The following is a 14,796-nucleotide window of genomic DNA, read 5'->3' as shown; positions in this document are numbered from 1 at the left end:
GGGACCTTGAACTTGTCATTCCTTGTCTCATTTTCCCACCAGAAAAACAAAATAATATACTTCCTTTTTGCAAGCTTTTGATTAATCCAAATGTCTATTAATTGAAATACCTGAAAGGATGTGCTATGTTTCTTCCAAATTGCCAAAAATAGTGAGGTAGACTTTTTTCCTGTGTACTCACATGAAGACATTAGACAATCCAAATTATAAAATCCTTAGAAAATCAAAAGCAGATAAAACAATTAAAGTAGTGCTGTGGGAAAGCTTTACTCCTACTAAAATACTGAAAGGTCTGTGGAGGATCGATTGTTTATGATCCTGTTCTCTAGAGACTGAAATTCTTTGGACACACCAGATGGTCTTATTTATATAGCAAAAGTTCAACTCTAGTGAGGTGCTACTTGCAAATTCACACACAAATAAAAGAAACTGTATTTATATGTGTGTACATACCCTTGCTCGTGAGATTGATTTCCTTTGTTTCTTAGGCACCACCTGACAGATTTTATATTTATAATGCTAAAAAGAAGGCCAACCTCTTTGAAAAGGAACAGCAGCCTTCCAATACAGCAAAGTAATCCATGAAGTCTAGAATGTAATGCAGGAATGTTTCAGACTTTTGTGGAACTCCTCTATCCAAGTGTTTAACAATTCGCACTCAGCTCGGTCTTTGATGTTCACGTAAAATTCTGTCTCCTCAAATAGCATTATTGAACATTAAAAAGAAACCCCAGCCCTCTCCCAACTGAATACTTCAAGCTGCACCCTGTGTCTACTCCTGGCAGAGAGTCAGCCTCATCAGCCCAATTTAGAGCACATGGCAGCAATCCAGCTCATGGTGGCTGTTTGTAGACCCCCAGATCAGGTTTCAAAGGAGAAGGAGCAGCAATCCAGTGACCTTCTCAAGACTAGAAAACAACTCTGCTCATGACCGACACCTGATCTTTCTGCTAACATTAGCTCCTTATCAAAGACGGTGCCAAGATTGCATCAGGCACCAGCCCACAAACCTCTCTGTCCTCCTCCAAGAGGTGTGGAGCATCCTGTCACCCACTGAGTTTTGAATTTGGTATGCCTTTCCCTTTCAGATCCAAGGAAGTTGGGTTTTACTGATATCTGAGATCAGGCTCAAGGCCTCATCTTAATTGAGCTTTCCTGTTATTTATAGCATGTGCCTCTTTACTCTTCATTGTCTTTGTATCGAGTGAGATTCATGTGATTCATAACAAAGACATGCTTATAGTGTTCTAAAATTAACAACCCTGGAAAACTCATATCAGAGAGAGACCTCATTCACTGGGGATCTTTTTTCTGCACATCTCTCATTCTGTCATCCTTTAAAATATGAGGATTATTCTTCCAGGCTGCAAGTCAGCCTTCCTTTCCATATCTACTGGATATTCAAGAATGGCTCAGGGGAGACAAACACTGAGAACCCAGGCAAATCTACAGAATACCTTACCTTCTTGACCAGCCCCTGTATTTCTAACTTGGCCAAATACTATCAGAACGAAAAATGTCTTGCCACCTATCCCAATAATTTCTAAACCAGGAAGCTATTCTTAATCTTAAAGAGCCTTTAGGAAATGCCATTCTTTTCTCCTCCCCTGCCTTTTACATAAGTCTGTATTGAGACCTGAGGACTCTTGGAGTCCGGCATGTGTTCAGATAACTAATGGTTTTACCTCAGTTCTGTGTTTACATAGACTATGTGATTTGAATCAGCAAAGTTCTAAGTTTTCTATACAAAATTTATCTTCTATCTCCCTAAACAAATAATCTTTGAAGCTAGATAAAATAAGAAGAGAGAATGGAATTATTTCACCCTGCCTTGTTTGTTTGCATGAGGGTTCTAACCAAAAGGAAAAGATGAGTCATTCAGTATCATTCCCTATTTGGGGGTTTCGGCTTTGGGCTACTGTAACCAAAAGAGGGCAGCACTCCCTGGGTTTTTAATTCACAGGCATGAAAACTGTTTCTCACTAAATTCTTACCATAAGCAAGTCACAGCACTCCTGGGGCACGGGATACAGAAACGAAAAGGACACTGCTCTAAACATGCAAGAATCATGAAACAATAGAGCACTGAGGACTGCAATTAGAATACTGCTACACGTTTGGGAGTGGTAAAAAATAAGTCTAAAAAGAAGAACGGGTGAGATTAGGAGGAATACTTCACTGTCAGGCATTTATCTTCTATTTGAAGTGCAATGGGGAGCCCCTCAACTTTTTCGAGCAAGTAATATGATTAGAACTCTCTTTGAGGAAAATACATCTGAGAGAGATGTGTTGGAGAGATTAAAAGAGGATAAGAGCAAATGAGCAGAGGAAAAAACAGATAAGAAAGTGATACAAAAGCTGTCCAAGACAGCAAAAATATAAACCTGAAGGGTGGCAGTGAGGATGGAAGGGGAGGGCCTGATGGCAGAGGCACTGCAAAGGAGGAGAAATGTCCTTAATAGAAAGTGGAATGTCCTTAATAGAAAGGGAAAGTGACCAAGACAAGCTCCAGCTTTACATCTGAGAACTGAGCTGGAGGCTACAATGCAAATTAAGAAAGCTGAGGGAAAGGAAGCAAAGGTAGAGAATTCAGTTTTGAAAACACTTGTCTTTCAGAGAAAGTAAGACACTGTTACATGGCCAAGATGCAAGAGGTGCGGTATGGAAATAGAAAAAGAGTGTGACCCCAAGGACGACCTTAAAAAGAAGAAGTCACTGAGGGCTGGGGATTTAGCTCAGTGGCAAAGTTCCTGCCTGGCAAGCACGAGGTTGTGAGTTTGATTCCTGGTCCAGAAGAAAAACAGAAAAAAAAGAAGAAAAAAGAAAAAAATAAGAAGCACCCTAAATGTAGAGTGCACCCTCTTTTTTTATCTCACTTGGAAGTCCTCTGCTGAACGTAGGGCCCACTTTTAGATGCAATACTGGGTTTTAATGGCCTGTGTCGCTACAAACTCTTGGCCGCATCTCCTTGTCTGTTTCTTTCCTCTATCCTTATGTGGTCCTGTGCCTAAATGACATTCTGATCATCCGCAGACTGCATGTACTGTTGTGGTCCCACAATAGTTATTGTCTAATGATAGCACCCCTGCCCCGGATTGTGTAAGTACACTCTCGGATGCTCACACTACAATGGAGTCACCTCCTGAAGGCATTGCTCAGAACTGCTTTGATTGCTTAGTCATTATCCCATTGTCAGGTGACGCATGAGCATATTTGTATCTTAAGGCAGTGCCACCTCAAACCCTACTAAGAATAAACTGGGAAAAGCATCCACCAATCAGTCTTGATCATCACATTTATACCGACCTGAAGATGCAGTCATTTGAGAGTATGTAAAATGCATCTCATTAATATTTCCTGAAAACTAATGTATTAAGTACTAACAAAAAGATTTATGCACAGCATTTCATGCAATCCTATGATTAATAAAACATTATGAGGTCATTCCATTATTATCTGACTTAAAAGACGAGGAAATTGAGACATGATGAGATTAACATTAATGTATAATACAGCAGAGTTAACTTCATAACTCAAGCAGCTAGATCTCAGAGTCATTAACCCTAGATGCTATGCCTACTTCCTCTCTGCTTACATCTACCACTTTCCTATTTCTTCTCTACATGTCCCGTGTTGTAACTTAGGATGTCACTTTTCTCCTGTTGAAGGAACACTGGCCTCCAGAGGTGGCAGTGTTGTGAATCAAGAACTTGTGTTGCCTCCATATATAGATATCAATTAGTAGATTTAAGAAAAGATGCATTATTTTCTAAAATTGAATTGAATCTGGCTCTGAACCTTTACATATCGGGGTGTATTAGTGACACTGCAATACTTGTCACTTGTATAACTTGATCCCTCCTTCCACAAAATAATACTACAGGAATTCTGGATTTCTGTGGGGAACAAGGAGCCATGTTTACTTGTGCCTTTTCTGCTTTGTGATGTACATGTAATTAGCAGCCTCGAGAGGACTCCTCAGTGTTGCTCTGTCGTTTAACCACTAACCCAACCACCAAGGTTCTCAGCACTGATCCAGAGCCGTGGTGTTCAGCGTCCAGCTTCCTCCACACATCTCTCGCACCGTGAGCAGCAGCAGCCCACTCAGATTATCTCATTTTCAGGAATGCTAATTATTCTCTCTCCTAGACAGCACCACAGCTCCCTCCTCTAACCCTTGCAACTATTCCCTTTCTTAGAAAATCTACCTCCAGGCTTTAGAAAACAGATTACTGCTTTCTAAACTGTCATTGAAGCCAAGGGAAACTCCACGTCACTAAGACACAAAATCTTCCTCGTATGGGAGGGGAAAAAATTTGTAATCTGTCAACCACTTTACATTAGCTATAATAGAAAATATTTTAATAGTTACTCTTCTGGCCCTGAAAGATATGGCAAAGGAAGAATTAAAATAATTGAATTAATATTAAAGTGTCTATCTTCTTAGGAAGCCAGAAGTAGATGCATGGAGTACCAGATATATTCCATTTACCCTGATAACGCATTGCTTAATAGAATGTATCTGAGACTGAGCTTTGAGAAATCCTAAGGAAAGTAGCTGCCATGAGCACAGGCAGGAGGAATGTAAGACAGCACGCCGCGTATTTCCATTCCCAGTCTGATACAAACTTACTACTAAGCAAAGTAATCTGGCCTCAAAAAAGCTGTAAGAATGGGGAAAGCGGACCTGTGTGAAAAGATAAACATTGTAGTGTGTTGTGGTAATAACTTAGTTTCTTTAAAACATAGATTCTTTATTCTTATACCCGCAGATTATGGCATAATAGTTCTTATGATCAGGAATATATTCTATTATTGAAATGTCCCAAGGGAATCCCAGGGTCGCTTGTCCAACAGTCACAATTTTGAGAAACACTTCTATGGAGAAGGCGTCGTACTTGTTAGTCTCTATCTGCTGTAGTCACTCCAGTAACCAGCTGAAGCTCATCAGCCTGCGGCCCTAAACTTACACATCCCCGGACTGCTCCTAACTTCTTTAGCAGGTGTCTAGAATTAAGACTGATACTCTAGAGAACAAGGTACTTACACATTTCTGTGTCTTTTAAAACCACCAAAATATTGCTGATTACAAAGTCTGTAGCTTTACTCACCCGCTTCCCATTGGCAGTACTGGGGATTGAACCCAAAGCCTTTGCACCAAGCTACATCCCCAGCTCTTTATTGTTCTATTTTGAGACAGAGTCTTGCTAAGGTGCCCAGGATGGCCTCAAACTTGCAATCCTCCACCCCGTGTGATTACAGCTGCACAACACCACAGCTTGCTGCCCTTCTCATTTCTCAGGCTGCGGAGCAGTAGGTCTAATTGACTATAGAGAAGGACAAAAGTACTACAAATCTTGGGTGTCTAACACTACGCTGGGGTCATTTCCCAGCACACCCCTCCAACCATAACCCTGTGTCCTTCTCCGTTACCTTTTAGTGGATGTCGTAATCACCCACCTAGTGTTCCAAACAGAAATCTTTGAGCCATCTACTACGTCTTCAGAATTCACACAAAGCTAGAAATAATTTATGTTCCCATCAGACACAAGGAAAACCTTTTCATTCATAGGTAGAGAATCCAGAAGAATATTACCTTAGTAATGGAAGAAACTTAACCTTAGACAAATGTGGCCCTGATTCATTCTAGACCACCTTTAAAGCACCTTCAAAAGAACAAATAAAATATATATAAGGCCTATACATAGAAAACTTCAAAGCATTGCTGTAAAGAAGAATTAAAGAAGACCTAGCTAGAAAGAGATATAGATCATATTATTAGATCAGAAGATTCAATGCTGTTTAGATTAACCATCCCCCACAATATTTTATCTATAAATTAAATACAACCCCAAACGAAACCCCAGTGGACATTTTTTTAATTCAAGGGAAACAAGATCACCAAAAGAACTTTGACAAAGAAGAAGGAAATTGGAAGGTTTACCCTTTTGATTTCAATATATTTTTAATAAAGCTATGGGAACTGCATCATATAATATGGGTATAAGAATAAGCAATGAGGTTAGTAAAAGGAAACAAGGAATCCAGAAATAAATGGTATCCAGAAATATGCTTATACATATATGGTCAGCTTTCAACAAAGTTGCCAAAGCAATTCACTGGAGAAAAAAGGTAATCTTCTTAACAAATGGGTTTGGAAAAACTAGATGGTTACATGATTATCTGACAACATACATAAATATTTTTTGTTTGTTTTTTTTTAGCTAGAGTATCCAGAAGAATATTACCTTAGTAATGGAAGAAACTTAACCTTAGACAAATGCGGCCCTGATTCATTCTAGACCACCCTTAAAGCACCTTCAAAAGAACAAATATAATATATATAAGGCCTATACATAGAAAACTTCAAAGCATTGCTGTAAAAAAGAATTAAAGAAGTTTTTTTCCGGTACCAGGAATCAAACTCACAACCTTGCGCTTGCCAGGTAGGCGCTGTGCCGCTGAGCTAAACCCCCAGCCCCATACATAAATATTAAATATATCGAGTCAGGCATTGTGGTACTCACCTATAATGCCAGCAATAAGAAGGCAGGAGAATCAGCATGACTTCAAGACCAGCCTAGGTTGTATAGTGAATTCAAAGGCAGCCTGAATCACATAGCAAGACCCTGTCTCAAAACATAAATAAATAAACATAAATCAAATAGATCATAGACTTTTATATTTTAAGGAGACCAAAAAAAAACAATAAAAATGATGCAGAATTTCAAAACAAGATGATAGGAAATTGACAGCAGTGATTATATTGCATATTGTTATCTACAAAGTAGTTGCTCGGATTACCAGGTACAGGCATGCAAAATTGATCAAACAATATAAACACTAACTGTTCCTTTCAATGAACTAGTAGAAATTAGTAGTACAATTATCTTAGCTATCTTGTGTATATATACATATCTCTTTTTTTCCCCCTTCCAAATTAAGAACTAAGATATCTAGAAAAAGCTCAGGAGAAAATTCCTCATCTCCTCATTTTTTTCAAATTGTTCTTAAGTGTAACACTTAAGAAGACATGAGAGCAACATGATTATATTTTATTTCAGCAAATTTAAGAACTTGTACTTTGCTGTGGTTTGGTATAATTTGGGGTCAGTCCCCTAATCAATCATATGCTACAAGCTTGATTCTCATCGTGGTAAGTTAGATGATGTGGAACATTTACAAAGTGCATATAGTGGTACATCCCGAGGTCCATTAGGGCCCTCAAAAGGAGTGATGGACCCCAGATTCTCTCTGGTTTTCTGCTTCATGATGCGCAGTATCCCACTCTCACACACACCTCCATCACAGTGGCATATACAATTACACTCTTACCAGGGCCTGAACCAACACAGGTGTTTGATCTGGACCCTTCAGCCTGCCAAACTGTGGGCTACATAAACCTCTTTTCTTTATAAAGTTACCCATTTGGGATTTTTTTCTATAGAAATGAAAATTGTACTGATACACTTTTCAAAAAACATTGGAAGAAAACATTTTTAAAATGTATTTCTGAAAGAGGACTTTGACCTAAAATATGTAAGCAATTTTTATGACTCAATTGTAAAACAAAAAAACTAAATTTTATAATGGGGAAAACTGTGGGAAGCTGCATGGGTGATAAATAAGCACCTGAAAATATGTTTAATAATAGTTTCAGGAAATGTGGATTAAAGTAAAAGTGACTGGTTATGTCATTTGGCAATGATTAAAAACAACTGGAATTCTCATACAGTGCTGATGGGGATGTAAAATAACCACCATTTTGGAAAATAGTTGGGCCATTTGTTAAGTTAATATACACCTGCCATATGACAAAAAATTCCATTCCCACATTTTGACCCAAGAAAAATAAAGACACTTATAAACACAAAAATTCATATATGAATATTTATACAAGCTTTATGATAATAGCCAAAAAGTGGAAACAACCCAAAGGCCCATAAGTGAGTGACAGGATCAACAAACTGAGGTACAGCCACACAATGGAAAACTTCCAGCAAGAAGAGGAAAAATAAGTGATGCATACAGAAACATGCAGAGACATCAAAAACAAATGCTGAGTGAAAGGAAGGCACACACAAAAAAGCATACTGTATGTATTCCATTTTTTAAAAAATCCTAGAAAATGCAAATGGATCCACAGAGACATAAAGTACTTTAATAGAGGTATCTGTCTGATAGGGTAAGAGGAAGAAATCATGACAAAACAATATTTGGAGATGATGAAAATGACCCTTCTTATTTGAGATAATTTGATAGGCTTTTATATATGTTAAAATTCATCAAATTGTACACTTTCACCATAGACACTTTAACATGTCAATTATCTCTCAATGAAAGCTTTTAAAATAATGTCAAAGTTTGGCAGAAGATATTATTATGTATATGTATTTGGGCTGCAATTAGTGTCATGAAGTCAAGAACTTCTGCAACTAGAACTCTTTGAATTAAGCATCCCTATTAAAAAATAGACATTAATTGTGTCACTGTGGGCAAAAAAGTACAGCAGAGTAGAAAACTGGGAATGCTACTTCTTTGCTAGACAACCATAGCTAAAATAATCTTACCTTCTCAAAGAAAAGTGATTAACAGTTACAGATATTGTAATTAGTCATTTATAAGCCTACACTTGCTATTTTAAAACTTCTGTTTAAATCATTATTGTTAGCTTTTTTTTTTTAATCTTCAAATCAACCTTGATTCTTCCAGAGTCACATTTTGAGGAACTTTATTCAGCCACTGTTAAACTAAATCTTAGTAGTCACAGTGAAACATGTATTTTCATCTTGGTAAAGACAAGTGCTATTCCTGATTGAACCAGGCAGGATGCCGTGCACCAGCTCGCTGGCTCTGTCACTGGCCCAAACAGAGACCACATCTGAAGCACTGTCAAGCCACCCAGTCTGATGCGGGCTACAGAACAAGCTCAGTGGGGAAAAGCTCCAAGATAGAACCTGAGGACGTATGGAAAGAATTTGCTTTCCTAGGTGAGGGAACATAATTCCCCTGCATAGAAACTCACTCCTTTCAGCTGCCTAATGACTCTGAGAGGCTTCTTCTAGAACAAGGCAGTGCTGCAGGTACCCCTAAACCCTTTTACCAACAGTCATTCAACTTCAGAATCACATGCGGTATGTTTTCCTGAATACAATTTTGTTTTATATTATATAGTTTTCTGAGTCATTTTAATAAGTCAGTACTACTTTCAACATGTAAATATCTGAGAGATTTATACTTACAGAAGAGAAATTTGTATCTGATACTTCAATGGTACATCTCTTTTTTCTGGTACCGGGAATAGAACTCACAACCTTGCACTTGCCAGGCAAGCGCTGTGCCTCTGAGCTAGATCCCCAGCCCCTACATCTCTTTTAAAAAGCCTTTATTTTCATAAATATTAAATTAAATATTATGTCATTTAATTATAATAGATGACTTGGTCATTCATTTTTATTTCCACTGAGAATTATTTTAGGTACATAAGAGAAATTTTGCCAACTTTTTGGGAAACTGAGCTATTATTCTTTCATGTGTCCTATGCATTTGTAGCCAGATTTGTGGGGGTTTTTTCAAATTTGTGTTTTAAATGAGATATCTTTTTGCATTCTTTGCCTAAGTAAGTTGGCAAGTACTGATAAAACTGTCTTCATTTTGAAATTTTTTCCAGCTATTCTACTATCTTTTTTGTTGTTACTGTTTTAATTGTTTTTACCATGTCATAATTTTATTCATTCTTGAGATTTTTTGAAGATAAAGGTCCAGTAAATTGGTAAGTAATGGAGCAATACATTACAGAAGATGAAGTAACCTACACATTCAAGGAATATTCTAATCTAGTGGATATATATATATATCAAATAATATATGTGGTGAAGTGCATTTCCTTTGGGTAACTAGGAAGGAAAAAGAAACACAAATTTGGAAAAAGGTGGTTAGACAGGATGTCTTCTAAGATTGAGCTAATAGAGTAGGAAGAAACATAGAAGATATTGCTGAGTCCCTAACCTGGGCAGAAGAAGATTATTAGCTTTTAAAACACTCAGGTAGCCAAGTATGGTGGCACACTTGTAATCCCAGCACTCATGAGGCTGAGGCAGGAGGATTACTGCAAGTTTGAGACCATCCTGGGCTACAAAGTGAGTTCAATGCCAACCTGAACTATATAGCAAAACCTTGTCTCAAAAAGGCAAAACTTAGTTTAATTAATTAAATAATAATATATGAATAAAATACTCAAGTAGTATAGACAAAAATAAGGTAGGAAAAGGAAAGCAAGCCAATGTAAGGGGCAATCCCATGTCCCTCCTCTTCCGCTCCTATCTGCAGGGTTTACAGCACCCACTTCCTCAGAGCCACTCTTATGAGAGGACCAATGACTCACCTTACCAAACTTCACTGTATAATTTGCAAAGCATAAGATAGGCAAGGCATGGGTCTTAACTGCCCGGAGAAAAAGAGCTTTGACTTGTGGCAGGGGGACGAGTAGAGGTTTGGGGATGGTGCAGAAAAGAAGGAAAAGGAACAGAGATGGGAAAGGGAAGAGGAGGGTAGGGGAAAGGAAAGGAAGGGCAATGGAGGGATGGGGAGGGGAGGGGAAGCAAAAAAGAAAATAAACTAAGGGAAAAGAAGAAAAGAGAAAAGAGCAGAAAACAGTTTGTCCTAAAAGGAAGTACCGTTAATAGGAAGAGTTGTCTACTTGGCAGAGTTCTACTGTACTGTAGTGTGCTGTGCTGTACTGTAGTGTATGCTGCCCTGGCCTGTGAACCTCCTGGGCAAGAACATGGAGAAGCTGAACCTCAGATTGAGGCAGGGGAACCCAAAGCTACAGGGAGCCCCAAAGGTGAGCCTTTCAGAAACTCAAAATGGCAGTGTGCCTAAAGGAATGGTAAGAGTTGGAGGAAAAGTTTTCAAAAATCCCTCAAATATTCTGTAAATGTGGACTTCTCAGAAGCTCAAAATGGAGATATGCCTGTAGAAACACGGAAAGTTGACAAAGTTAAGAAAGCCCAAAAACATTCTGTGATTGAGAGCTTGTCAGAAGGTCAAGATGGAGGTGTCCCTGAAGAAATGGTAGGCAATGCAAAAGTTCAAAAGTTCACACATAAATCTACCATATTAAGCAAAGGGAAAGCGGCAATGCAGTTTTCCAGTTCAGAATCAAAAAAGAAAAGGAGAAAAACGGTGAGTAATGCTGGGCCTGATATTTTTTTAAAAAGTAAAAAATTGAAGCAAGCAGGGAAACTACTGAGCAAACAGAAGAGGGCGTGGGGACCTCAGAGGATGAGGGAGGTGACAGTAAAGTGCCCTGTAACTGGCAGGAGCTTTTGAGGTCACTTCTTTTGTTTCTCTAACTAATCTTGTCAATGAAAACGTCTGAAGGAAAAAAAAAATGGGCTTTAGAAACATGACTGAAATTCAACATAAAAGTATTAAATCACCTTAGGAAGACAGGGATCTTTTAGCAATTGCAAAAACAGGAACTGACAAGATGCTTGCATTTCTCATGCTTGTGACTGAATGCAATGTGAAGTTAAAAGTCATACTCAGGAGTGAAACAGAAGCCCTCATCCTGCCACCTGCTAAAGAAGTGGCCCTGCAGACTTTTGGTGTTCCTGAGGAGCTGATGACACACCACGCTCAGATATTCGGGGTGATCAAGGCATGGGCGGCAGTAGCAGATCTGCTAAACACAGAGACTCACAAAAGGGGTCAATGTCATTGTGGCCACTCCAGTCCGGCTCCTGGAACCTGTGCAAAACACCCCAGGGTTTATGCATAAAAACCTACAGTGTCTGGTTATCAGTGAAGCTGATCATATCTTGGATGTTGGGTTTGAAGAGGAATTAAAGCAAATTATTAAACTTCTGCCAATGCACAGACACCATGCTTTTTTTCTGCCACACAAATTCAAAAAGTTGAAGACCTGAGAAGGATTTCTTTGAAAAAGGAGCTAGTATGTTGATGTGGGTGATGACAAAGCTGATACCACGGTGGATGGTCTTGAGCATAGATATGTTGTTTGTCCCTCTGCAAAGAGATTCCTTCTGCTCTTTACAGTTCTTAAGAAGAAGCTAAAGAAGAAATTCATAGTCTTCTTTTCATCCTGTAAATCCAAGAAATACCACTATGAGCTGCTAAGCTACACTGATTTGCCTATCTTGGTCATTCTTGAAAAGCAGAAGCAAAATAAGCGTAGAGAAACATTCTTCCAGTTCTGCAGTGCGGATTCAGGGGTATCGCTGTGTACAGAGGTGGCAGCATGAACGCTGGATGTTCCTGAAGCCAACTGGATTGTTGAGTCTGACCCTCAGGAGTAGACTCATCATGTGGGTAGAACAGCCAGATGCCTAAACAGTAGAGGGCATGCCACGCTCATTTTGCACCCAGAAGAGTTGGGTTTCCCCTGTTACTTGAAGCAGTCCAAAGTTCCATTAAATGAATTTGACTTTTCCTTTTCTGGAATCTACTTACAGGCTTCAAACTGAGTGCCCAAACCAGTAACAGTGCTGCTCACAGAAACAGGGCAGTCTGAAATTATATACTGGCTGGTTACACAGAAAATGAGCTATCCTGAGAGCACAGTCCAGAAGAGAAAAGATGATAACAGAACCCTAAGTAACGCGTACTTTAACTACATGTTTGTCTAATTACTTTTAAAAGATTTTATTCATCAAACTAGAGGGGAGCTTCTCAAGTTCTCTCTGTGCACTGAAAGAAGAAATAATAATTTCCAAGACAAAACACTTGGCCTTGAGGCGCATGAGGAAGATACCCTATTAGGAAAACACTTAGAAAAATCTATTAAACAGCATCCTCCAAGTTAGCCAGGAATCACTGCCAAAATAAAGTTATTTATTACCTCTCAAAGTAACTCATATTTTTCCAGGACAAACTTACTACACCCTTTGCTCCATTCTTTTTAACTGCATACTTTCATGGCTATGATTCTTGTGGATAACGTGATGTAAGCTGGTTTGAAACTTTAGATGCCATCAGTGGTTGATAAAAGTCATTTTCATATCTTAATTTTCTAGACTAGAAACTCTGGACCCCTCAGTTTAAATAATGAAATATGATATATTTTTGGTTGATCCATCCTTGGACCAATTGTCTCCCAAGGATACTAGTTTCACAATGTTAACTTCCTATAAAAAAAATCATACTATAATTTTTCAAGACACATTTCACAGAGCCAAAGGCTGTTGCTAAGTCAACAAATTTTAAAAGTACAGTAGGAAGAATTAAACATTTATATTGTGGAGAAACATTCTCTTTATTAGGGTTGAAAAAGGTTTATCGGATCATAAGAGTTCCTTAGTGAATAGTCTATTTTCCGTTTTTCAGGCATTTTGCACTAATTTCCCCTGCCCGCAGGTGACAAGATGCCAAGTAAAATGCACTCTGAGGTTTCCTGCTGTTGATTCTCTGAGAAGAAGGAAAGCAGGTGTCATCAGGTAAGGCACTGTGTGGTAGAGGTGTAGATAAGATACGCTTCATTGTTGTTACACAGCTAAACTAGAAACAAATAAAATATTAAAAGATAGAAGATCAGATGAAGGCATTTTGCAAATACAGAAATCCTTGACCAAATTAACACTCCTTGAAAAAACTAACAATAATAAAATTACCAAGTGAGACTTTTGCAGAATCAAAATTATAAGATTAGATTACCCCAAGTCTATACCTATCTCTGCTGTTAGTGAGGTCCTCAACATTTCTAAATTAATGAAACTGATTTTATTCATTACCCTGCTCCAACTCTTCATGTCTATTCATCCCTCGATAAAAGGATCTTCAAAAAATCAAATTGGATTATATCACCCTCAACTTTTAAAAACTATTTTCTGTTATTCTTTCCAAGGTCAAAACAAAAGCTAGCTCATCACATTGCCGCTTCAAAATTCAGTTACGGCCCCATCTTGGGACAATCGGCTCCTTCCCAACGCGCTCACAAAATCACATCCTTTACTCTGCGAAGGCTAAATTGTTCCCTATTTGCTGGAAAAGTTATTTTCCCAATTCTATGATGTTACCAGGGAGAAGAATATGGTGAGGAAAGAGAGACATTCACTTCAGGTACGAAGTTTGAAGAAATGCCAAAAAAGAAAAACAAGAATCAAGATAACATTTTAAAGCGGTATTTCAAGAAATCAAAACCATGGAGGGAAAAACTCATGAAAAACAAAGCATGGAAATTTATAAGTGTCCCCCACAAAAGTCTGTATGCTACTCCATCCCAGGGTGGAGCTATTAGTAGTGGTTGAATATTTAGGAGGTAAGGCCTAGTACAAGGTCTGTGAAATCACAGGGCTCATGCCCTTGAGTGACACTGTATCTCTTCCTCCTTCTCTCTTTCTCCCTGCCTCCTAAGATGAACAGTTTGGTGTGTCACATACCACTGTCATGATGTACTAAGCCAGAGGCCCCAAGCAGTGGGCTCCCCAATCTTGAACTGGAACCTACAAAACTGTAAGCTAAAATACACCTTTTTTTTTCTTTATAAGTGAATTACAAGCTCTGATTCGAAACTGCAGGAAATGTTTAAATTTTTAAAATTTATTAGAGTAAAGGACACATTGCCATTAATCATCCTCAAAATATTCACCCCACCCCCTTACTTTGAATACATTTATCCCATCATCCTTGCCACTTTCTGAAGCAGTTCTCGAAGTCCTCTTTTTTGAGTGTCTTTAGATATGCTCTGCTGGCTACCTCGATGTCTTGAATTATTTCAAGATGTTTCTCTTTCATGGTCATTTTGACTTTTTGTAAGACCCAGAAGCCTCTCAGTGC

The 14,796-nt window shown here is 38.5% G+C and overlaps 1 pseudogene; it reads left to right on the top strand.

The window, feature by feature from the left end:
- The first annotated feature begins 10,747 nt into the window (after positions 1 to 10,747).
- LOC102024082 lies at positions 10,748 to 12,488 on the top strand (annotated as a pseudogene).
- The last annotated feature ends 2,308 nt before the right edge of the window (positions 12,489 to 14,796 follow it).

This window comes from Chinchilla lanigera, unplaced genomic scaffold (assembly GCF_000276665.1).
Source record: "Chinchilla lanigera isolate Chin_1 unplaced genomic scaffold, ChiLan1.0 scaffold00004, whole genome shotgun sequence".
Classification (NCBI taxonomy): Eukaryota; Metazoa; Chordata; class Mammalia; order Rodentia; family Chinchillidae; genus Chinchilla; species Chinchilla lanigera.
The sequence above is the reverse complement of the archived record's forward strand: the minus strand, read 5'-3'. Positions and strand labels throughout refer to the sequence as shown.